At 46.5% G+C, this 26,476-nt stretch overlaps 1 long non-coding RNA gene across 1 annotated transcript in view; it reads right to left on the reverse strand.

Annotated features, from left to right (window-relative positions):
- Positions 1-13,898, reverse strand: part of LOC137384131 (uncharacterized) — a 31,083-nt gene extending 17,185 nt beyond the window's left edge. Inside the window, exon 1 of the long non-coding RNA XR_010977531.1 lies at positions 13,815-13,898. This is a non-coding gene — a long non-coding RNA (uncharacterized lncRNA). The remainder of the gene's footprint in view (positions 1-13,814) is intronic.
- Between the last annotated feature and the right edge of the window lie 12,578 nt (positions 13,899-26,476).

Raw genomic sequence — 26,476 nt, forward strand, 5'->3', positions numbered from 1 at the left:
CTTTGATAGCACCGTCGACAACATCTTCCATCACTTTACTGATGATTGACAGTAGTCTGATGGGGTGGTAATTGGCCAAGTTGGACTTGTCCTGCTTTTTGTGAACAGGACATACCTGGGCAATTTTCCACATTGCCGGGTAGATGCCAGTGTTGTAGCTGTACTGGAACAGCTTGGCTAGGGGTGTGGCAAGTTCTGGAGCACAGGTCTTCAGTACTATTGCCGGAATATTGTCAGGGCCCATAGCTTTTGCAGTATCCAGTGCCATCAGTCATTTCTTGATATCACGTGGAGTGAATCGAATTGACTGAAGTCTGGAATCTGTGATGCTGGGGACTTCAGGAGGAGGCCGAGATGGATCATCAACTTGGCACTTCTGGCTGAAGATTGTTGCAAATGTTTCAACCTTATCTTTTGCACTGATGTGCTGGGCTCCCCCATCATTGAGGATGGGGATATTTGTGGAGCCTCCACCTCCTGTTAATTGTTTAATTGTCCACCACTGTTCATGACTGGATGTGGCAGGACTGCAGAGCTTAGATCTGATCCATTGGTTATGGGATTGCTTGGCTCTGTCTATCGCATGCTGCTTACGCAGTTTAGCATGCAAGTAGTCCTGGGTTGTAGCTTCATCAGATTGACACCTCATTTTGAGGTATGCCTGGTGCTGCTCCTGGCATGCCCTCCTGCACTCTTCATTGAACCAGGGTTGGTCTCCTGGCTTGATGGTAATGGTAGAGTGGGGGATATGCTGGGCCATGAGGTTACAGATTGTGGTTGAGCACAATTCCTCTGCTGCTGATGGCCCACAGCGCCTCATCGATGCCCAGTTTTGCATTGCTAGATCTATTCGAAATCTATCCCATTTAACATGGTGGGAGTGCAACACAAAACGATGGACGGTATCCTCAATGTGAAGACGGAACTTTGTCTCCACAAGGTCTGTGCGGTGGTCACTCCTGCCAATACTGTCATGGACAGATGCACCTGTGGCAGGCAGATTGGTGAGGACGAGGTCAAGTATATTTTTTCCTCTTGTTGGTTCCCTCACCACCTGCTGCAGACCCAGTCTAGCAGTTATGTCCTTTAGGACTCAGCCAGCTCGGTCAGTAGTGGTGCTATCGAGCCACTCTTGGTGATGGACATTGAAGTCCCCCACCCAGAGTACATTCTGCGCCCTTGCCACCCTCAGTGCTTCCTCCAAATACTGTTTAACATGGAGGAGTACTGACTCATCAGCTGAGTGGGAGGGGTGGGGTGGGGATGGTAGTTGGTAATCAGCAGGAGGTTTCCTTGTCCATGTTTGACCTGATGCCATGAGACGTCATGGGTCTGGAGTCGATGTTGAGGACTCCCAGGGCAACTCCCTCCCTACTGTATACCACTGTGCCACCACCTCTGCTGGGTCTGTCCTGCTGGTTGGACAGGACATATCCAGGGATGGTGATGGCAGTGTCTGGGACATTGTAAGGTATGATTCCGTCATAATGACTATGTCAGGCTGCTGCTTGACTAGTCTGTGGGACAGCTCTCCCAACTTTGGCACAAGCCCCCAGATGTTAGTAAGGAGGACTTTGCAGGGTCAACAGGGCTGAGTTTGCTGTTGTCGTTTCCGGTGCCTAGGTCCATGTCGGGTGGTCTGTCTGGTTTCATTCCTTATTGACTTTGTAGCGGTTTGATACACTGAGTGGCTTGCTAGGCCATTTCAGAGGGCATTTATGAGTCAGTCACATTGCTGTGGGTCTGGAGTCACATGTAAGCCAGACCAGGTAAGGACAACAGATTTCCTTTCCTAAAGGACATTCGTGAACCAGACGGGTTTTTACAACAATCAACAATGGTTTCAAGGCCATCATTAGACTAGCTTTTTAATTCCAGATTTATGAATTAAATTCAAATTCCACCTTCTGCTGTGGTGGGATTCAAGCCCCTGTTCCCAGAGCAATCCCCGGGGTCTCTGGGGTATCTGCCCTGAGAGTCTGTACGTTCCTGCCCCCTCCCAGGGTATCTGCAGTGAGAGTCTGTATGTTCCTGTCAAGCCTGTCCCACTCCACATGTGTGGAGATCGAGCAAGTAGAGCCTGGCTACCCGACCCAAACTCGACGGGATCCGACGACATGTGTTAGGTTTGGATCGGGTCGGGTCACTCTTCTGGGTCCGGCATTCAGTCTCGGGTTGGGTCGGGTCGGACACAGTGACGGCCAGGACGACAAGTTAGGAAACACTCCGCACTAGTCTGCAGTGAGCGATTCCGTCCAAGGTAGAGCACAACCTCTTTAATATAATCAACTCACATCCGGTGGTCGGGTCGGGTCAGGCACCAGAAAAAATGAAAGGACTCTGGCCAGGTCAGGCTCGGGTCGGATTTGGTTCTGTTGGGCTCGGGTCGGGTTTCAGTTGCAGATCTGAGCAGGACTTTACAAGAAAGTATTATTTATATAAACACTTACTTTGGAGCTGATGCAATCTCTGCCCCAGTCAAGAACCGGTCCAACTTCTGTTGTATGATCGCCTTAAGAGTGATGTCCCTTTAAGATCTCAGTATGCAATGAGCTAAGTACCAGGATGTAGTCATGTGACTCGAAGCCAGGATCACTCTACAACTGTGACACCCAGAGTAAAGTTCTGTAAATAGTTTGCTCTGTACTGTATATTATAGTTTAGCTGTAATAAACCTGTTTGAGATCTTCAGCATAACTGGACTCCACGCATCTCACGTATTTTGCATCAGATAACATAAAGAACTCAATATAACTCCCTCTTGAAGGTGATGAATAGTCAGTACCAACACATTCCAGAGCCTGACTACTCTCTGGCAAAAGAAGCCTGCCCAATATCTGGTCTACTCCTACTCTTAAACAGTTTAAACTCATGCCTCCTGTTCCTCCCAATCTGTTGAACTGGAATAATCTCTCAATAAGGATGCTATGCAGCCCTTGCATCAATTTATATAGTGTTATCTGCCCTGGCGGAGTCTCTGTACCACAGCTGGATCCCACTTACTTGCTGATCCCAGGAAGGCCTTGAAACATTTCGAAGAATCATTCCTTAAGGGGAGCATACCTTTGTCAGCCCGATAAGAAATGGATTGTTCCTGAATCAGAAAAAAATAATCACCAAGCTTGCGAATTCTGAAACTCTCAATTCCAATAACATTTAACCTGAGATAGGATTCCAAAATAGAATCATAGAGTAATTTACAGCACAGAAGGAGGCCATTTGGCCCATCGAGTCCATGCTGGCTCTCCACAGAGCTATCCAGTCAGTCCCACTCCCCCGCTTAATCCCCATGGCTCTGCTCTCAGGTGATCATCCAACTTCCTCTTGAAGTCAGTGATTGTCTCCACTTCCACCATCCTTGTCGGCAGTGAGTTCCAGGTCATTACCACCCTCTGCTTCAAAAAGTGTTTCCTCATATTCCCCCCTGCATCTTTTGCCCGAAACTTTCAATCTGTGTCCCCTAGTCCTTGTACCATTTATCAATGGGAACCTTGTCTAACTTATCTAAACCTGTCATAATCTTGTGTACTTCTATTAAATATCCCCTCAATCTCCTTTGCTCCAGGGAGAACAAACCCCGCTTTTCCAACCTAACCTTGTAACTAAAATCCTCCATCCCTGGAACCATTCTGGTAAATCTCCTCTGCACCCTCTCAAGGACCCTCACATCCTTCCTAAAGTGTGGTGACCAGAACTGGATGCAAAACTGCAGTTGGGGTCTAACCAGAGCTTTATAAATGTTCAGCATAACTTCCCTGCTTTTGTACTCAATGCCTCTATTTATGCAGCCCAAGATCCCATATGCTTTACTAACCACTCTCTCAATATGTTCTGTCACCTTCAATGATCGATGCACCTGCACCCCCAGGTCCCTCTGTTCCTGCACACTCTTTAGAACTGTACCATTAAGTATATATTGCCTCTCCCTATTCCTTCTGCCAAAATGCATCACCTCACACTTGTCAGTATTAAATTCCATCTGCCACCTCTCTGCCCATTCTACTAGTCTATCTATGTCCTGTTACAGGCAGTTCATATCATCCTCACTGTTTGCCACACCTCCAAGTTTGGTGTCATCAGCAAATTTTGAAATTCTATTCTGTATTCCAAAATCCAAGTCATTTATATATAGCAAAAAAAGCAGTGGTCCCAGCACTGACCCTTGGGGAACACCACTGTCTCCCATCCTCCAGTCTGAAAAGCAACTATTATGACATTTTTATCCAGTTGGACACTGACCCTCCTATTCCATGAGCCTCAATTTTGTTAACCAGCCTTTTATGTGGTACCTTATTAAATGCTTTCTTAAAATCCATATAAACAACATCCACTGCATTCCCTTCATCAACCTTCTCTGTTACTTCATCAAAAAAATCAATTAATTAGTCAAGCATGATCTGCCTTAATTAACTCGAACCTCTCTAAGTGTCCGTTGATATTTTTCCTGATTATTGTTTCTAAAACCTTATCTACTACTGTTGTTAAACTAACTGGCCTGTAGTTGCTAGGACTGTCCTTACACCCTTTCTTGAATAAGGATGTCACATTTGTCACTCTCTGATCCACCGGCACCTCCCCCATGTCCAGGGAAGATTGGAAGATTATGGCAAGCCCTTCCATTATCTCCTTTCCACTTCCTTTAGCAACCTGGGATGCAAGCCATCCAGATCAGGTGACTTATCTACCCTAAGCATAGCCAGCCTTTTTAGTACCTCCCCCCCTCAATTTTTATCCTCTCCATTGCCTCTGCTCTCTCCGCTTCTACCAATATTTTGTCAGATTCCACTTCTTTAGTGAACACTATGCAAAGTACTCATTAAATATATTAGCCTTGCCCTGCGGCTCTAAGCATACATTACCCTCTTTGTCCCTGATAGGTCCCACCTCTCATCTTACTATACACATACTGATAGAAGATCTTTGGGTTCCCTTTTGTGTTGCCTGCCATTCTATTCTCATATTCACTCTTTGCCAGTCTTATTTTTCTCTTCACCTCCCTCTCAACTCATTGTATATGGTTCTCATTTGATGAGTTCACTTGACATGCATCAGACACCCTCCTTCTTTTGTTTCATCATATTCTCTATCTCCCTTGTCATCCAAGGTGCCCTGTTCTTGGTTTCCTCTACCTTTCACCTTTGTTGGAATGTTCCTAGCCTGTACCTGAAGCATCTTTTCCTTAAAGATAACCCATTGTTTTGATACAGCTCTTCCTGTCAGTCTTTGGTTCCATTCTAATAGAAAAGCAAAATACTGCAGATGCTGGAAATCTGGAATAAAAACAGAAAGTGTTGGAAATACTCAGCAGGTCTGGCAGAATCTGTTGAGAGAGAAACAGAGTTAATGTTTCAGGTCTGTGACCTTTTATCAAGTGAAAGTTCTGTTTCATCAGTTCTGATGAAAGATCACAGACCTGAAACGTTAACTCTGTTTCTCTCTCAACAAATGCTGCCAGACCTGCTGAGTATTTCCAACACTTACTGTTTTTATTTCAGATTTCCATTCTACCCTGGCTAGATCCCTTCTCATCATGTTGAAATTAGCCCTCTTCCTATCTAGATATTCCACCTTATTTTCTGCATTACTAGACTAAGCCTTATGATATGATGAGCACTCTGACCCAAGTGCTCCCCCACAGACACTTGGTGCATTTGGTCCACCTCATTTCCCAGCACCAGATCCAGCAATGCCTCTTTTCTAGTTGGGCTGAGAATATACTGATCAAGGAAGTTCTCCTGAACATCAGAAATTCTTCCCTCTCCTTACCCTTTACTTTAAGCTTATCCCAATCGATACTTGGGTAATAAAGGCCCCCGATATCGCCACTCTATAGTTACTGCGCATCTCTGTGATTTCCTGCAGATTTGCTCCTCTATCTCTCTCTCACTGTTTGGAGGCCTAGAGAATGCCCCTAGTAACATGATCATCCTCCTTTTGCTCCTCAACTCTAACCAAATGGATTATATCCTTGCGCAGTGGTTAGCACCGCAGCCTCACAGCTCCAGCGACCCGGGTTCAATTCTGGGCACTGCCTGTGCGGAGTTTGCAAGTTCTCCCTGCGTTTGCGTGGGTTTCCTCCGGGTGCTCCGGTTTCCTCCCACAGCCAAAAGACTTGCAGGTTGATAGGTAAATTGGCCATTATAAATTGCCTCTAGTATAGGTAGGTGGTAGGGGAATGGTGGGGATGTGGTAGAGAATATGGGGTTAGTGTAGGGTTAGTATAAATGGGTGGATGTTGGTCGGCACAGACTCGGTGGGCCGAAGGGCCTGTTTCAGTGCTGTATCTCTTGAAAAAAAACCCTCAAAGACATCCTCCCTTTCCAGCAGTTGGACTGTATTGGGTATTGGTGACTCAGTCTCCAATTCCTGGCCAGGTTATGAGCAGCAAGCTTCTTATGCATTTTAAACTGGAGCAGAACAACATTCCATTTGTCACATCATTCACCTGTGTGATCTGGCTGGGTGAGGTCACCAACTTTAGTTAATTCTAGTTAACTATGTGCTTTGACCCAACACTTACTGTAGCAGGGTGTCTCAGTTGTAGCTCAGTTGATAGCACTCTTGCCTCTGACTTAAAAGCAGTGGGTTCAAGCCCCACTGCAACGACTTGAGTACGTCCAGGCTAAAACTCCCAGTGCAGTACTGAGGGAGAGCTGCACTGTCACAGAGTCAGTACTGAGGGAACACGCACAGTCAGAGGCCCAGTACTGAAGGAGTGCTGCACTGTCAGAGGGGTCAGTACTGAGGGAGAGCTGCACTGTCACAGGGTCAGTACTGAGGGAACACGCACAGTCAGAGGCCCAGTACTGAAGGAGTGCTGCATTGTCAGAGGGGTCAGTACTGAGGGAGAGCTGCACTGTCACAGGGTCAGTACTGAGGGAACACGCACAGTCAGAGGCCCAGTACTGAAGGAGTGCTGCATTGTCAGAGGGGTCAGTACTGAGGGAGTGCTGCACTGTCAGAGGGGTCAGTATGAGGGAACACTCACTGTCAGAGGCCCAGTACTGAAGGAGTGCTGCACTGTCAGAGGGGTCAGTACTGAAGGAGTGCTGCACTGTCAGAGAGGTCAGTATGAGGGAACACTCACTGTCAGAGGCCCAGTACTGAAGGAGTGCTGCACTGTCAGAGGGGTCAGTACTGAGGGAGTGCTGCACTGTCAGAGAGGTCAGTATGAGGGAACACTCACTGTCAGAGGCCCAGTACTGAGGGAGTGCTGCACTGTCAGAGGGGTCAGTACTGAGGGAGTGCTGCACTGTCAGAGGGGTCAGTACTGAGGGAACATTCACTGTCAGAGGCCCAGTACTGAAGGAGTGCTGCACTGTCAGAGGGGTCAGTACTGAGGGAGTGCTGCACTGTCAGAGGGGTCAGTACAGGGAGTGCTGCACTGTCAGAGGGGCAGTACCGAGGGAACACTGCACTGTCAGAGGCCCAGTACTGAAGGAGTGCTGCACTGTCAGAGGGGTCAGTACTGAGGGAGTGCTGCACTGTCAGAGGGGTCAGTACAGGGAGTGCTGCACTGTCAGAGGCCCAGTACTGAAGGAGTGCTGCACTGTCAGAGGGGCAGTACTGAAGGAGTGCTGCACTGTCAGAGGGGTCATTACTGAGGGAACACTGCACTGTCAGAGGCCCAGTACTGAAGGAGTGCTGCACTGTCAGAGGGGTCATTACTGAGGGAACACTGCACTGTCAGAGGCCCAGTACTGAGGGAACACTGCACTGTCAGAGGGGTCAGTACTGAGGGAGAGCTGCACTGTCAGAGGGGTCAGTACTGAGGGAGTGCTGCACTGTCAGAGGGGTCATTACTGAGGGAACACTGCACTGTCAGAGGCCCAGTACTGAAGGAATACGCACTTTCAGAGGCCCAGTACTGAAGGAGTGCTGCACTGTCAGAGGGGTAGTACTGAAGGAACACTGCACTGTCAGAGGCCCAGTACTGAAGGAGTGCTGCATTGTCAGCGGGGCAGTACTGAGGGAACACTGCACTGTCAGAGGCCCAGTACTGAAGGAATACGCACTGTCAGAGGCCCAGTACTGAAGGAGTGCTGCACTGTCAGAGCGGTCATTACTGAGGGAACACTGCACTGTCAGAGGCCCAGTACTGAAGGAATACGCACTGTCAGAGGCCCAGTACTGAAGGAGTGCTGCACTGTCAGCGGGGCAGTACTGAGGGAACACTGCACTGTCAGAGGGGCAGTACTGAAGGAATACGCACTGTCAGAGGCCCAGTACTGAAGGAGTGCTGCACTGTCAGAGGGGCAATACTGAGGGAACACTGCACTGTCAGAGGCCCAGTACTGAAGGAATACGTACTGTCAGAGGCCCAGTACTGAAGGAGTGCTTCACTGTCAGAGGGGCAGTACTGAGGGAACACTGCACTGTCAGAGGCCCAGTACTGAAGGAATACGCACTGTCAGAGGCCCAGTACTGAAGGAGTGCTGCACTGTCAGATCGGTCATTACTGAGGGAACACTGCACTGTCAGAGGCCCAGTACTGAAGGAATACGCACTGTCAGAGGCCCAGTACTGAAGGAGTGCTGCACTGTCAGAGCGGTCATTACTGAGGGAACACTGCACTGTCAGAGGCCCAGTACTGAAGGAATACGCACTGTCAGAGGCCCAGTACTGAAGGAGTGCTGCACTGTCAGAGGGGCAGTACTGAGGGAACACTGCACTGTCAGAGGCCCAGTACTGAAGGAATACGTACTGTCAGAGGCCCAGTACTGAAGGAGTGCTGCACTGTCAGAGCGGTCATTACTGAGGGAACACTGCACTGTCAGAGGCCCAGTACTGAAGGAATACGCACTGTCAGAGGCCCAGTACTGAAGGAGTGCTGCACTGTCAGCGGGGCAGTACTGAGGGAACACTGCACTGTCAGAGGGGCAGTACTGAAGGAGTGCTGCACTGTCAGAGGGGTCATTACTGAAGGAACACTGCACTGTCAGAGGCCCAGTACTGAAGGAATACGCACTGTCAGAGGCCCAGTACTGAAGGAGTGCTGCACTGTCAGCGGGGCAGTACTGAGGGAACACTGCACTGTCAGAGGCCCAGTACTGAAGGAATACGCACTGTCAGAGGCCCAGTACTGAAGGAGTGCTGCACTGTCAGAGCGGTCATTACTGAGGGAACACTGCACTGTCAGAGGCCCAGTACTGAAGGAATACGCACTGTCAGAGGCCCAGTACTGAAGGAGTGCTGCACTGTCAGCGGGGCAGTACTGAGGGAACACTGCACTGTCAGAGGGGCAGTACTGAAGGAGTGCTGCACTGTCAGAGGGGTCATTACTGAGGGAACACTGCACTGTCAGAGGCCCAGTACTGAAGGAATACGCACTGTCAGAGGCCCAGTACTGAGGGAGTGCTGCACTGTCAGAGGGGCAGTACTGAGGGAACACTGCACTGTTTGACGTGCTGTCCTTTGGATGAGATGTTAAACCGAGGCGCTGTTTACCTTAACATCTGGATGTAAAAGATCTGCCCAGTACTATTTGGAAGAAGAGCAGGGGGGTTCTTCCCAGTGTCCTGGGGCCAATATTTATCCCTCAACCAACATCACTAAAAACAGATTATTTGGTCAGTTTGGCATTACTGTTTGTGGGATTTGGTTGCCCTGTTTACTACATTACAACGGTGATTCCACTTCATTGGGCTCTTAGGTCTGCCAGAAACTTGTTGGTCTTCCAGTGACCGAGTGTTACAGACTGGCACATTCCAAGGTCCAGGACTACGTGCTGAGGGACGCACTAAAGTTTGGGGCAGCCGCAGCAAAGGCACAATGGGGAAAGACCACAGTGTAAGGTCCTCCCACCATAGTGAACTGAGGGGCTGGACCCTTGGGAAACCCCTCGGGCTGTCTACACCAAATATGGTTTTGCTGTAAAATGTACATGGCAGGTAAAATGGACAGGAAGGGTTGTGAGGCAACTCACTCCTGTATCGAAGAAAACCAATTTCCTTTGCACTTTTTTTGAATGTCAACTTGGTGCTGTTTGAACTGTTTGTAATGTATTTTTTTTCTACAGATTTTTTTTTACAGATTTTTATGAATAAAGTATAGTTTGGGGAAAAAAAAGACTAAAGCGCTTTTGGATGGCCTTAGGTTGTGAAAGGTGCTACAGAAATATACATTTTTCTTTCAAGGTTTCACATAGGACATAATGGTTTAGGGAGTATCATGAAAATCACCAGGACTCCTGTTTGTGGTGGATAATGGAAATGGGAGTCAGATAACAAAAGATCTGATCATTTGTAATGGCCTCATCATTAGATTGCCCACCGAAATTAACTATCAAAGTTCACAGTTAGCTTTATGTCACTGAGTGAGGGTTGACCCTGTACAGCTGGGAGCAGCCACCGCCTTCAAGGGAGACAAAAAGAGTAAACTAGCAAGAAAAAGGTTACATTTCACAGGAATCGGAATGTTCCAGAAACCGTAACAATAATTGCTGAACTTGTCAATTCTGAAAACAAGGAGTGTCCGTACCAGGAATCTTCTGGAATGGCTGGCTAAATTTAGTGGATGTTTATCTAATGGAAATCTACTGGACAAGTTATTAATCTATGGAAATCAGAAAATGTAAATAATTAAAAGATAGAAGATAGTAAGTTAGGAGTGGGTGAAGGCTGATCTCCTCTGTTCCTGAGGTATGCTGATTGGACAATGAAGCATTTTCCAGCAGATTAAGGGTCTCTGTTGTCTCCTGGGATTGCCCATTGAGGCCATCAGAAGCAGTCTGCGGCCAGACAGCAGGACAAGCAGATTGAGAATGGGGATATTTTATCTCCAGCAATGAAGTGGATGCAGAAACCGAGTGTAAGCTTGTTAAATTTGCAGACAGTGAAGTAGGGAGTAACAAAACAAAGTACAGAAGGATTTTGAATGAATTATGCAGCCGGAAGACAAATGGGATGGTGAACCTTATTAAAGACAAATACAACCCTACATATTGCAAGAAACTCCAAGCAGGATAGATGTCCAATGAAAGGATTAGAATTAATCAGGAGGAGAATTTGAGAGGGCCTGATACTGCTGGGAGAACCATCATTGTCAATGAATGGCAAGACAATTCAGAGAGGCAATTCCAGCAAACAGAATATTGGACAATGAGCCTGAACAGTGGAATATGAGCAGTAAATGTTAATCTTTAATCTCCTAGACCTTACTTCAGCACCAGGATGATCAGCAATTCAGGAACCTGCAAACTTCTGGCCCCTGAAATTTTACATCCATTAAAAGTAATGGACAAAGATCACAAGACCATGAATTGGACACACCTTAAATCCTAATCAGTGCTTCCTGGGAGTACAAGTGATGGAAATTTACCCTTGTCAATCCTATAAGGATTGTTACCGGGCAGATTCAACGTGCAGTGCTGAGTACACTTGATATCATCACATTCAACAGGAAGACACTTACATTGGAGAGCAATGCAGTGTGAGGCAGTGGGAATGATGGCAGTTATAAAGTGGATGAACTGCTACAGCTCTGCAGATAGAGACAGTTCAGCAGAAAATATATTGACAGTGCAAAATATCAAACAATTCTGATATAAATAAGGTGATTCCAGAATATTAATTTAAAGTCAGAAAGACTTACATAAGAAAGAGAAGATATGCATAAACTAGTGCAAAATCAATTTAAAATAGATATTTAAAAATAATTCTTTGCTCAAAGGAGGATTGGAAAAATCTACCGGGTACTCTAAAGTAATTAAAGACATGAGCGGATTTTTTAAAAAGCTGGAATGTCGGACCGGGTGAGTGGGATATTGGACCAGGTGAGTGGGATATTGGACCAGGTGAGTGGGATATTGGATTGGGTGAGTGGGATATTGGACCAGGTGAGTGGGATATTGGACCGGGTGAGTGGGATATTGGACCGGGTGAGTGGGATATTGGACCGGGTGAGTGGGATATTGGACCGGGTGAGTGGGATATTGGACCGGGTGAGTGGGATGTGGGACTGGGTGAGTGGGATATTGGACCGGGTGAGTGGGATGTGGGACTGGGTGAGTGGGATATTGGACCGGGTGAGTGGGATGTGGGACTGGGTGAGTGGGATATTGGACCGGGTGAGTGGGATGTGGGACTGGGTGAGTGGGATGTGGGACTGGGTGAGTGGGATGTGGGACTGGGTGAGTGGGATATTGGACCGGGTGAGTGGGATGTGGGACCGGGTGAGTGGGATGTGGGACTGGGTGAGTGGGATATTGGACCGGGTGAGTGGGATGTGGGACTGGGTGAGTGGGATGTGGGACTGGGTGAGTGGGATATTGGACCAGGTGGGTTGGATGAGCTGATGATTGCACAGTGTTCAGTACCATTCAAGTTTGGTCAGATTCTGAAGCAGTCGTGTGCAGATGCAGCAAGACCTCGACAACATCCAGACTTGGGCTGATAAGTGGCCAGTAACATTCGCGCTACACAAGTGCCAGGAAATGACCATCTCCAACAAGAGAGAATCTAACCATCACACCTTGATGTTCAATGGCATTACCACCACTGAATCCCCCACTATCAACATTCTGGGGGGTTACCATTGACCAGAAACTTGACTGGACCAGTCACATAAATGCAGTGTCTGCAAGAGCAGGTCAGAGGGTGGGAATTCTGCAGCAAGTAACTCACCTCCTGTCTCCCCAAAGTCTGTCCACCATCTACAAGGCACAAGTCAGGAGTGTGATGGAATACTCTCCACTTGCCTGGATGGGTGCAGCTCCAACAACACTCAAGAAGCTCGACACCATCCAGGACAAAGCAGCCCGCTTGATTGGCACCTCATCCACCACCTTCAATATTCACTCCATTCACCACCGACGCACAGTGGCAGCAGTGTGTACCATCTACAAGATGCACTGCAGCAATGCACCAAGGCTCCTTAGACAGCATCTTCCAAACCCGCGACCTCTACCACCTAGAAGGACAAGGGCAGCAAATGCATGGGAACACCACCACCTGCAAGTTCCCCTCCAAGCCACACACCATCCTGACTTGGAACTATATCACCGTTCCTTCACTGTGACTGGGTCAAAATCCTGGAACTCCCTTCCTAACAGCACTGTGGATGTACCTACCCAACATGGACTGCAGCGGTTCAAGAAGGCAGCTCACCACCACCTTCTCAAGGGAAGTTAGAGATGGGCAATAAATACTAGTCTTGCCACATCCCAAGAAAGAATTAAAAAATGTGGGACTGGGTGAGTGGGATGTGGGACTGGGTGGTGGGATGTGGGACTGGGTGGTGGGATGTGGGACTGGGTGTATAGTAGTAGTAGAGAGACAATAAACGCAATCAACTTGGTGCCTTTTTCGGATCTTCACCTGTTAACTTTTCTGAAAATTAAAAAAAAACAAAATAAAAAAAATCAAACCTAAAAAAACTGATAATACAGGAATCATGTTTGCCATAACATGAAATTGAAGCTTGTTTGGGATGTTAATTATTAACAGTGAGAGTAAGCATGTGGGAAATTTGGAGGGTGTGGTTTCACTGGCATTTGGCCAATTGAGGTCATTGTCTGTCTATCACTTCAGCACACCCAGCCTAAGATCCAACTCAAGTGAGGAGGAAACGGGAGGAGGGGGTTAGGGTAAACGGCAGATTTGTCGATTGAGAAATATTTTGTGGACCTAATTAAACACGTGCATTTGCAATTTTTTTCCACTGTGGGAAACAGGATATTTCTAAATTAAATTAAGTAAGCAAGTTGAGTGGATATTAATACATTTGTGTAACATTCCTTGGTTTGTGCATTTACCCGATTCAAATGGACTAAAGGCATGGGGTGAGGAAAGTGAGGTGATAACAGTGATACTCACAGGCTCAAGTTCCTACTGGTGAAATGAGGATCTCCACTAGTTCCACTGGTTCCTGTGGTAGTCAGATAGCCTGTGACACTCTGGGCTCAGCTTTGAGAAATCACTTTAATACTGGAGGTAGGCCAGAGCTGTGGGATCATCAATCCTGCATCAGCTCAGCAGATGAGAACAGGAAACTGCAGAGAGGGACTAAGATACGGGGGGCGAAGCTGAGATACTGAGGAGGGGCTGAGTGATACAGGGGAGGGGCTGAAAGATATAAGGGAGGAACTGAGAGATACAGCAGAAGGGCAGAGAGATGAAGAGGTGAGACTGAGATATAAGGGAGGCGCTAAGATAAAGGGGCAGTAAAGGTTCAGGGCTGAGTGGTAAAGGGGCAAGACTGGGTGATAAAGGGGAAGGGCTAATGATAAAGGGGGGACTGGGTGATAAAGGGGCAGGGGTGAGAGAAAGGGGAGGGTCTGAGCAGTAAAGGTTCAGGGCTAAGTGATAAAGGGGCAGGGCTGAGAGAGAAAGGAGAGGGCCTGAGTGGTTAAGGGGCAGGGCTGGTTATAAAGAAATGGGGCAGGGTGAAAAAGGGGCAGGGCTGAGTGGTAAAGGGTGTGAATGAGATGCAAAGGAGAGGCTGGGTGATTAATGGGCAGGGCTGATTGATAAAGGGGCGTGTCTGGGTTTTAAAGGGGGGGGCTGGTTGGTAAAGAATCAGAATTGTTACAGTACAGAAGGCAGCCATTCGGCCCATCATGTCTGCACCAGCTCTCCTAATAAGCAATTCACCTAATGCCATCCCCTCACATTCGGGTTTGGTGAGTGGCGAGTTCGATGAAGGGGGCAGAGGTGCTCCAATTTTCCATTTTTCGGTTTTTTTGTATTCTTTTAACCCTCCAGTATTTGGTTCAAGCTTTGGTGTAGTGGGCGGAGCTGATTGGTGAGTACCCGGTAAGCTGTGATGTCATAGACAAGCAGGTAGGTGATTTGTTTGGGAAGAAGCTACCTGTTTGGTGAGTATCTCTAAGTGATTAAGGTCCATTCTAATCCTAATGTTTAAAATAGTAAAGGAACTAGTGGTAAGCTGAATAAAATATATTAAAAAAAGGAAAATAAAATAAATAATTGAATAAAATACTTAATTACAGGCAGGTGGGATTGGATAGGCTGGAATAAAAACAAGAAATGCTGGAACCACTCAGCAGGTCTGGCAGCATCTGTGGAAAGAGAAGCAGAGTTAACATTTCGGGTCAGTGACCCTTCTTCGGAACTAGCAAATATTAGAAATGTCAAAGGTTATAAGCAAGTGAGGTGGGGGTGGGGCAAGAGATAACAAAGGAGAAGGTGTAGATTGGACAAGGCCACATAGCTGACCAAAAGGTCATGGAGCAAAGGCAAACAATATGTTAATGGTGTGTTGAAAGACAAAGCATTACTACAGATAGGGTGTTAACGGACTGAAGACTTGCGCAACCAGGAACCTGAGCTTCCGGTTGCTTGCCATTTCAACACTCCCCTCTGCTCTCATGCTCACATCTCTATCCTGGGATTGCTGCAATGTTCCAGTGAACATCAACGCAAGCTCGAGGAACAGCATCTCATTTACCAATTAGGCACACTACAGCCTGCCGGACTGAACATTGAGTTCAATCATTTCAGAGCATGACGTGCCCCCCATTTTACTTTTATTTTTAGTTATTTTTTCTTTTTTTCTTTTTTACATTTTTTACAACTTTTTTTTAAATGTTTATTTCATTTCATCTTAGTTTGTTCAGTTTGTTTACCCACTGTTTTTTTTCATGTTTGTACTTTCTGCTGTTCAACCTTCAGTCCGTTAACACCCTATTTGTACTAATGCTTTGTCTTTCAACACCCCATTAACATATTGTTTGCCTTTGCTCCATGACCTTTTGGTCAGCTATGTGGCTAGTAATTTTGTCCCAAATTATTCTTTCCAGAGGTTTCCCCACCAGTGAGGTTAAACTGACTGACCTGAGTTGTGGGGTTTATCTTTACACCCTTTTTGAGCAAGGGTGTAACATTTGCAATTTTCCAGTCCTCTGCCAACAGTCCCGAGTCTAAGGAAGACTGAAAAATTATGGCCAGTGCCTCCACGATTTCCACCCTCACTTCCCTCAGTATCCTTGGATGCATCTTATCCGGTCATGGTGCCTTATCCACTTTAAGTATTGACAGCCTATCTAATATGTCCTCCTTATCAATTTTAAACCCTTCTAGTGTCTGAATTACCTCCTCTTTCTTCATTGCTTGGGTTGCATCTTCTTCCTTGGTAAAGACAGATGCAAAGTATGCATTTAATACCTCAGCTATGCCCTCTGCCTCCATGCATTAATCCCCTTTATGGCCCCTAATCGGCCCAACTCCTCCTTTTACCACCCTTTTACTATTTTCTGTCTACAGAAAACTTTGTGATTTCCTTTAATGTTAGCTGCCAGTCTCTTTTCATGCTCTCTCTTTGCTTCTCTTATTTGCTTTTTCACTTCCTGTCTGGACCTTCTATATTCAGTCTGGTTCTCAATAGTATTTTCTACCCGGCATCTGTCATAAGCACACTTTTTCTTCTTTATCTTAATCTCTACCTCTTTTGTCATCCAGGGAGCTCTGGATTTATTTACCCTACCTCTTCCCTTCGAGGGAACATATCTTGACTATGCCTGAACTATCTCTTCTTTGAAGGTAGCTCATTGTTCAGCTACCATTTTTCCTGCCAACCTTTGACTCCAATTTATTCGCCCCAGCTCCATTCTTACCCCATTGAAGTTCGCCTTCCCCCAGTTAATTATTCTTACCCTGGATTTCTCTTTGTCCTTTTCCATAGTCAGCCTAAACTTTATGATACAATGATCACTATCCCCTAACTGATCTCCTACTGATACTTGATCCACTTGGCCCACCTCATTCCCAAGAACCAGGTCTAGCAGTGCCTCCTTTCTCGTTGGACTAGAAACATACTGCTGTAGAAAAGGTTCCTGAACACCAACAAATAAGAACATACGAACTAGAAGCAGAAGTAGGCCATTCGGCCCCTCGATCCTGCTTCACCATTCAATAAGATCATGGCTGATCTGTTTGCGTTTCGAATTCCATGCTCCCATCTACCCCCGATAACCTTTGACGCCGATAACACACTCTAGCCCCTCTTGCCCCTCACTGCCCTTTACACAACTATTATCCCAGTCTATGTTTGGATAATCAAGGGCCCCTGTTATAACTACCCTATAATTTTTGTACCTCTCTGTAATTTCCTTGCAAATCTGTTCCTCCACATCCTTCCCACTAGTTGGTGACCTATAGACAACACCGAGCAATGTAACTGCACCTTTTTTGTTCCTTAGCTCTATCCAGATTGATTCTGTCCTTGACCCCTCTGGGACATCCTTTTTCTCCAGCACTGCAATGCTCTCCTTAATCAATACTGTCACTTCTCCCCCTTTTTTCCCTTCCCTATCTTTCCTAAACACCTTATGTCCAGGAATATTCAATACCCAGTCTTGCGCTTCTTTGAGCCAGGTCTCTGTTATAGCCACAACATCATATTTCCAAATGGCAATCTGCGCCAGTACCTCAACAGTCTTATTAACCACACTCCGTGCATTCAGATACATGCACATTAATCCTGATTTAGACTTTATTACTTTCTCCCTTATTCTGACTCTACCTACTGTAGTGATGGAAAGTGTTGTCAACAGTGCTATCAAGCGGCACTTGCTTAGCAATAACCTACTCACTGATGCTCAGTTTGGGTTCCGCCAGGGCCACTTAGCTCCTGACCTCATTACAGCCTTGGCTCAAACATGGACAAAAAAGCTGAACTCAAGAGGTGAGGTGAGAGTGACTGCCCTTGACATCAAGGCAGCATTTGACTGTGTATGGCATCAAGGAGCCCTAGCAAAACTGGAGTCAATGGGAATCAGGTGGAAAACTCTCCACTGGTTGAAGTCATACCTAGCGCAAAGGAAGATGATTGTGGTTGTTGGAGGTCAATCATCCCAGCTCCAGGACATCACTGCAGGAGTTCCTCAGGGTAGTGTCCTAGGCCCAACCATCTTCAGCTGTTTCATCAATGACCTTCCTTCAATCATAAGGTCAGAAGTGGGGATGCTCGCTGATGATTGCACAATGTTCAGCACCATTCACGACTCCTTAGATACTGAAGCAGTCCGTGTAGAAATGCAGCAAGACCAGGACGATATCCAGTGTTACGACCGACCGCTCCAGTCAAAACCCCCAATCAAAATATACAATTCTGGTTGTGTGGGAGAAATGCACTGTTAATTCAATCCCGTTGCTCCACAGATCACCTAACATATCATTTAAAACTTTCCAAATTAACGAAAGACCCAGCCAAATTGTACCATCTATTAACTCCCGAATGAGGCTAACCAAACCTTTCAATCAACAAATTAACTGTTTAGTTAGAAAAACTAAATTCTTAAACACTATGAAGATGCAAACAACATTTAAAATAGAAAAAATTAGAGTCCTTGAAAATCTACAGTCCAATGTTGCTTGAAGTCCTCACAGCCATCTGATGGGAAAAAAGTTTCTTCTACAGTAGACAGTTCATAGTCTAACTTTAGCAGTAAATGATGTTTCCTTCTTCAGCGATGGATTTCAACAACTAACAACTTGCAAACACTTTCAATAGAATCAATCTGACTTTAGAGTTTTTGAGGGATAAATGATTGTCACAGTCTAACTTCCCTTCCTTCAGTTTAAATTATCAGAGATCTCTGTGTTGACGACTATTTTTTGGAATTTTGAGAGATAATAATAATTAGACTAAAATCCTCTTCCTTCAGTTTAAATGGCTGAGAGCTGAGGTGCTAGCACCACAGCTGTCTGTTTGTCTGTGTTCCCTGTTAGAACAAACTGTCTTTAAATATAAAACCAGTTCAAAATTGAATTGTAACAAATGTATATCTTGATACTCACTCCAAGTGGCTGTATCCATGGTAACGAGAATGTACCTTTTGAATCACAGTCTCCAAATGGTTGTATCCAATGGCAACTGAAAATGCATTTTCTCTAACTCCTGAGGCTTGCTGGTTCTTAAAGCAGTACTGTTCCTTTACCAGCCTTAAAGGCAAACCGCATATTCCCTGGAGAAAAAAAAAATGATAGGACCATGGCACCAGGCTTGTGCAAGTAACATTTGCGCCACACAAGTGCCAGGAAATGACCATCTCCAACAAGAGAGAATCTAACCATCTCTCCTTGACATTCAATGGCATTACCATCGCTGAATCCCCCACTATCAACATCCTGGGGGGGTTACCATTGACCAGAAACTGAACTGGAGTAACCATATAAATACCGTGGCTACAAGAGCAGGTCAGAGGCTAGGAATCTTGCGGCGTGTAACTCACCTCCTGACTCCCCAAAGCCTGTCCACCATCTACAAGGCACAAGTCAGGAGTGTGATGGAATACTTTCCACTTGCCTGGATGGGAGCAGCTCCGACAACACTCAAGAAGCTCGACACCATCCAGAACAAAGCAGCCCATTTTATTGCCACCCCATCTACAAACATTCACTCCCTCCACCACCGATGCACAGTGGCAGCAGTGTGTACCATGTACAAGATGCACTGCAGCAACGCACCAGGGCTCCTTAGGCAGCACCTTCCAAACCCGCGACTTCTAACACCTAGAAGGACAAGGACAGCAAATGCCTGGGAACACCACCACCTGCAAGTTCCCTTCTAAGCCACACACCATCCTGACTTGGAACTATATCGCCGTTCCTTCACTGTCGCTGGGCAAAACCCTGGAACTCCCTTCCTAACAGCACTGTGGGTCTACCTACCCCACATGGACTGCAGTGTTCAAGAAGGCAGCTCACCACCACATTCTCAAGGGCAATTAGGGATGGGCATTAAATACTGGCCTAGCCAGTGACACCCACATCCCATGAACGAATAAAAAAAACCACTAGTGCTATCTATCTCTCCCAGTATTCTGTGCACCTTGGTATTCCTCTCTTGCATTATCTCCTGGTTCCCACACCCCTGCCAAGTTAGTTTAAACCCTTGCCAAAGCACTAGCAAATCGCCCTGCAAGGAAATTTGTCCTAGCTCTGTTCAAGTGCAACCACCTCCATCAGAACTGGTCCCAGTGTCCCAGGAATCTAAAGCCTTCCCTCCTGCACCATCTTTCCAGCCACACATTCATCTGCCCTATCCTCCTATTTCTATACTCACTTACATGTGATACTGGGAGTAATCCGGAGATTACGACTATTGAGGTCTTGCTGACTAATTTCTTACCTAGCTCAGTAAACATTTTCTGCAGGACCATATCCCTCCTTCCACCTATGTCGTTGGTACCAATGTGCACCCCGACTGCTGGCTGTTCACCCTCCCCCCTCGGAGTGCTCTGCAGCCATTCAGTGACATTCTTGGCCCTGACACCAGAGAGGCAACATACCATCCTGGATTCACATCTGTGGCCACAGAAATGCCTGTCTGTTTCACTGACTATAGAATATATCACTATCGCTCTTTCAGTCTTCCTTGTGCCCTCCTGTGCAGCTGAGCCACCCGTGGTGCCATGGCCTTGGCTCTGGCTGCACTCCCCAGATGAACCATCACTTTCCTCAGTATTCAGAACTGAATAAAGGTTGGAGAGTGAGATGCACACAGGGGTCTCCTGCACTACCTACCTGTTTCTTCTTGACTGTCTGGCGGTCACCTATTCTCTCTCTCCCTGCATTCTCTTAAGCTGTGGGGTGACCACATCTATAAATGTGCAATCCATGAAGCTCTCGTCCTCATGGATGAGCCGCAGTGAGGCCAGCTGCTGCTCAAGTTCCGAAACCCGGAGCTCAAGCTGCTGCAATTGACAACACTTCCTGCACATATGGTTATCCAGGACCCAAGAAGAGTCCTGGAGTTGCCACATAGCACAGGATGTGCACTGCAGAGGTTGCAGCAGCCCTGCCATTCCTATCTATTAGATAGTAACCTTGGTATGACAAATAAACCTTGTTACTAATAAGCCCTGCTACTACTAATACTAATAAGCCCACCAATAGTAATAATAACCATACTACTGCTATTACTAAACTTTACCAGTATTAATCTACCTGCCACTATTAATATACTCTACCAATACTGAAACACTAACAATAATAGTAATAACCTTTTTAAAAATAAACCTTATTTTGAAATAAAAGATAAGACTCACCAGCTACACACTTGTTACTTGTGATTAATACGAAATATTTTTAACATTTTTAAACACCCAGATGTTTAGACTGAATTCCTAAGCAGCAAATACTCAGCAGCCAATTAACTCACTGCTTTCCTGTGATTTCACAGTTTGATTATTTTTTCTCTTTTTTTCAAACTCCGGCACATAGAGGAAGGTTCCTGTCAGGGTCCACCACTGTCGACTCTCTCCAGGTAAGTGAAGACCCCGAGCCTGGGTCTGGATTTATTCTCTGCCCAGTAGGTTACTCGCAGGGTCCACCGCTGCTGCCACTGCTCCTGACTCTCTCCAGGTAAAGCAACGGGGCTGGGCGATAAAGGGACAGGCTGAGTGGTAAAGGGACGGAGCTGGTTGATAAAGGGGCGGAGCTAGGTGATAAAGAGGTGAGTTGGGTGATAAAGGGGTGGAGCTGGGGAATAAAGGGGCGGGATTGAGAGGTAAAGGGGCGGGACTGATACAAGGGAGGGACCGGGTGATAAAACACTGAGGCTGAGCGATAAAGGGGCGTGGCTGGGTGATAAAGGGGCGGGACTGAGAGATGAAGGGGTGGGGCTGAGCATTAGAGGGGCAGGGCTGTGTGGTAAAGGGGAGGGGCAAGTTCATAGAGTCCTAGATTCATAGAATTATACAGCACAGAAACAGGCTTTTCGACCCATCACGTCTTTGCCGGCCATCCAGCACCCAACTATTCTAATCCCATATTCCTGCACTTGGCCCATAACCTTGTATGCTATGGCGTTTCAAGTGCTCATCTAAATACTTCTTAAATGCTGTGAGGGTTCCTGCCTCTACCACCCCTTCAGGCGGTGTGTTCCAGATTCCAACCACCCTCTGGGTGAAAAAACTTTTCCTCAAATCCCCTCTAAACCTCCTTCCTTTACCTTAAATCTTTGCCCCCTGGTTAGTGACCCCTCCACTAAGGGAAAAAGTCTCTTTCTATCTAACCTATCAATGACCCTCATAATTTTGTAAACCTCAATCATGTCCCTCCTCAGCTTTCTCCGCTCCAAGGAAAACAACCCTAGCTTTTTCAGTCTCTCTTCACAGCTGAAATGCTCCAGCCCAGGCAACATCCTGGTGAATCTCCTCTGCACCCTCTCCAGTGTAATCACATCCTTCCTACAGTGTTGTGACCAGAACTGTACACAGTACTCCAGCTGTGGCCTAACTAGCGTTTTATACAGCTCCATCACAACCTCCCTGCTCTTATATTCTATGCCTCGGCTAATAAAGGCAAGTATCCCATATGCCTTCATAACAACCTTATCGACCTATGCTGCTGCCTTCAGTGATCTATGGACAAGTACACCAAGGTCCCTCTGACCCTTTGCACTTCCTCGGGTCCTACCATCCATTGTATATTCCCTTGTCTTGTTAGTCCTCTGTTTTTAATAAAGTTATTTAAAAAATATGTGTATAAAGGGGGCCTGAGGAATAAAGGCCCCCTCGACATAAAATATATAAAAGGGGCCTGGGGTATAAAGGCCACCTTAAAAAAATTGGGTTAGATACTGAAAAAAAAACAGGGGTTAAGAAAAAAAAACAAAAAAGAAAATGCATCACTGCACACTTCTCAGGATTAAATTCCATTTGCCACAGCTCCGCCCATCTTCCCAGCCCATCTATATCGTTCTGTAATCTAAGGCTTTCCTCCTCACTATTTACAACACCACCAATTTTCGTGTCATCAGCGAACTTACTGATCATACCTCCTATATTCACGTCTAAATCATTAATGTACACTACAAACAGCAAGGGTCCCAGCACCGATCCCTGTGGTACACCACTGGTCACAGGCTTCCACTCACAAAAACAACTCTCGACCATCACCCTCTGTCTCCTGCCACTAAGCCAATTTTGGATCCAATTTGCCAAATTACCCTGGATGCCATGGGCTCTTACCTTCTTAACCAATCTCCCATGTGGGACCTTTTCACAAGCCTTACTGAAGTCCATGTAGATTACATCTACTGCTTTACCCTCATCTACTCACCTCCTCGAAAAATTCCATCAAGTTAGTTAGACACGATCTCCCCCTAACAAAGCCATGCTGACTATCCCTGATTAATCCCTGCCTCCCCAAGTGGAGATTAATCCTCGCCTCTCCAAGTGGAGATTAATCCTGTCCCTCAGAATTTTTTCCAATAGTTTCCCAACCACTGATGTTAGACTCACTGGCCTGTAATTACCTGGTTTATCCCTGCTACCCTTCTTGAATAATGGTACCACATTCGCTGTCCTCCAGTCCTCTGGTACCTCTCCTGTGGCCAAAGAGGATTTGAAAATTTGTGTCAGAGCCCCTGCTATCTCCTACCTTGCCTCACATAACAGCCTGGGTACATCTCATCTGGGCCTGAGGATTTATCCACTTTTAAACCTGCTAAAACAGCTAATACTTCCTCCTTTTCAATGCTAATATGTTCAAGTATATCACAATCCCCCTCCCTGATCTCTACACCTACATCGTCCTTCTCCATAGTGAACACCGATGAAAAGTAATCATTTAAAACCTTACCTATGTCCTCTGGCTCCACACACAGATTGCCACTTTGGTCCCTAATGGGCCCTACTCTTTCCCTGGTTATCCTCTTACCCTTACTATACTTATAAAACGCCTTGGCATTTTCATTTATCTTGCCCGCCAGTGTTTTTTCATGTCCCCTCTTCGCTCTCCTAATTACTTTTTTTAGTACTCCCGCTACACTTTCTATACTCCTCTAGTGCCTCCGCTGTTTTCAGCACTCTGTATCTGCTATAAGCTTCCTTTTTTTCCCTGATCCAATCCTCTATATCTCTTGACATCCAGGGTTCCCTCGACATGTTGGTCCTACCCTTCACCTAACGGGAACATGTTGGCTCTGAACCCTCATTATTTCCTCTTTGAATGACTCCCACTGGTCTGATGTAGACTTTCCTACAAGTAGCTGCTCCCAGTCCACTTTGGCCGGATCCTGTTTTATCAAATTGAAATCGACCTTCCCCCAATTCAATACCTTTATTTCCAGCCCATCTTTGTCCTTTTCCATAACTACCTTAAATCTTACAGTTATGGTCACTATCCCTGAAATGTTCCCCCACTGACACTTCTACCACTTGTCCGGCTTCATTCCCTAGGATTAGGTCCAGTACTGCCCCTTCTCTTGTAGAACTTTCTACGTACTAGCTCAAAAAGCTCTCCTGTATACATTTTAAGAATTCCGCCCCCTTTAAGTCATTTGCACGAAGACTACACGTGTAGTGTCTCCCACCCACCCTCCTCCTCTAACCAAAAAAAGGGACTCTGGTGTGTTGATAAGGTAAGCTTTTTATTTAAAAAGTTCTGTCCGTTGGATTGCTAACCTAACAAGTTTTGACTTTTTTTTTGGTTTTTCAGTAGATTTGTTGGGAATTTAGAATAGTGGGAATGGAGGTTAAGGCAGTTGTATGTTCCTCCTGCAGGATGTGGGAGATAAGGGTCGCCAAGAGTGTCCCTGCTGACTGCATCAGCGGGAAGCGCACCCAACTCCAGCTCCTCGAGAACCGCGTTAGGTAACTGGAGCTGGAGCTGGATGAACTTCGGATCATTCGGGAGGCGGAGGGGGTTATTGAGAGGAGTTATGGTGAGGTAGTTACACCTCAGGTAAAAGAAATAGGTAGATGGGTTACTGTCAGGGGAAGGGGAGGGAACCAGCAGGCAGTGCAGGGATCCCCTGTGGCCGTTTCCCTCAACAACAGGTATACCGTTTTGGATACTGTTGCGGGGGACGACTTACCAGGGGTAAGCAATGGGGTACAGGTTACTGGCACAGAGTCTGTCCCTGTTGCTCAGAAGGGAAGGGGGAAGAGGAGCAGAGCATTAGTCATTGGGGACTCCATAGTTCGGGGAACAGATAGGAGGTTCTGTGGGAACGAGAGAGACTCACGGTTGGTGTGTTGCCTCCCAGGTGACAGGGTTCGTGATGTCTCGGATCGTGTTTTTGGGATCCTTAAGGGGGAGGGGGAGCAGCCCCAAGTCGTGGTCCACATAGGCACCAACGACATAGGTAGGAAGAGAGATGGGGATTTAAGGCAGAAATTCAGAGAGCTAGGGTGGAAGCTCAGAGCGAGAACAAACAGAGTTGTTATCTCTGGGTTGTTGCCCGTGCCACGTGATAGCGAAGCGAGGAATAGGGAGAGAGAGGAGTTGAACACGTGGCTGCAGGGATGGTGTAGGAGGGAGGGTTTTGGTTTCCTGGATAATTGGGGCTCTTTCTGGGGTAGGTGGGACCTCTACAAACAGGATGGTCTTCACCTGAACCAGAGGGGTACCAATATCCTGGGGGGGAGATTTGTTAGTGCTCTTCGGGGGGGTTTAAACTAATTCAGCAGGGGAATGGGAACCTAAATTGTAGTGCCAGTGTACAGGATGTTGAGAGTAGTGAGGTCAGGGATAAGGTTACAAGGACGCAAGAGGGCACTGGCAAGCAAGAACTTGGTTTAAAGTGTGTCTACTTCAACGCCAGGAGCATCCGGAATAAGGTGGGTGAGCTTGCAGCATGGGTTGGTACCTGGGATCTCGATGTTGTGGCCATTTCGGAGACATGGGTAGAGCGGGGACAGGAATGGATGTTGCAGGTTCCAGGATTTAGATGTTTCAGTAAGAACAGAGAAGATGGTAAAAGAGGGGGGGTGTGGCATTGTTAATCAAGGAGAGTATTACAGCGACAGAAAGGACGTTTGAGGACTCGTCTACTGAGGTAGTATGGGCCGAGGTTAGAAACAGGAGAGGAGAGGTCACCCTGTTGGGAGTCTTCTATAGACCTCCAAATAGTTCCAGAGATGTAGAGGAAAGGATAGCGAAGATGATTCTCGACAGGGGCGAGAGTAACAGGGTAGTTGTTATGGGGGACTTTAACTTTCCAAATATTGACTGGAAATACTATAGTTCGAGTACTTTAGATGGGTCAGTTTTTGTCCAGTATGTGCAGGAGGGTTTTCTGACACAGTATGTAGACAGGCCAACCAGGGGCGATGCCACATTGGATTTGGTACTGGGTAATGAACCCGGCCAGGTGTTAGATTTAGATGTTGGTGAGCACTTTGGTGATAGTGATCACAATTCGGTTAGGTTTACCTTAGCGATGGGCAGGGACAGGTATATACCGCAGGGCAAGAATTATAGCTGGGGGAAAGGAAATTATGATGCGATTAGGCAAGATTTAGGATGCGTAGGATGGGGAAGGAAACTGCAGGGGATGGGAACAATCGAAATGTGGAGCTTATTCAAGGAGCAGCTACTGCATGTCCTTGATAAGTATGTACCTGTGAGGCAGGGAGGAAGTTGTCGAGCGAGGGAGCTGTGGTTTACTAAAGAAGTTGAAGCGCTTGTCAAGAGGAAGAAGAAGGCTTATGTTAGGATGAGACGTGAAGGCTCAGTTAGGGCGCTTGAGAGTTACAAGCTAGCCAGGAAGGATCTAAAGGGAG

Source organism: Heterodontus francisci, chromosome 25 (genome assembly GCF_036365525.1).
Source record: "Heterodontus francisci isolate sHetFra1 chromosome 25, sHetFra1.hap1, whole genome shotgun sequence".
NCBI lineage: Eukaryota > Metazoa > Chordata > Chondrichthyes > Heterodontiformes > Heterodontidae > Heterodontus > Heterodontus francisci.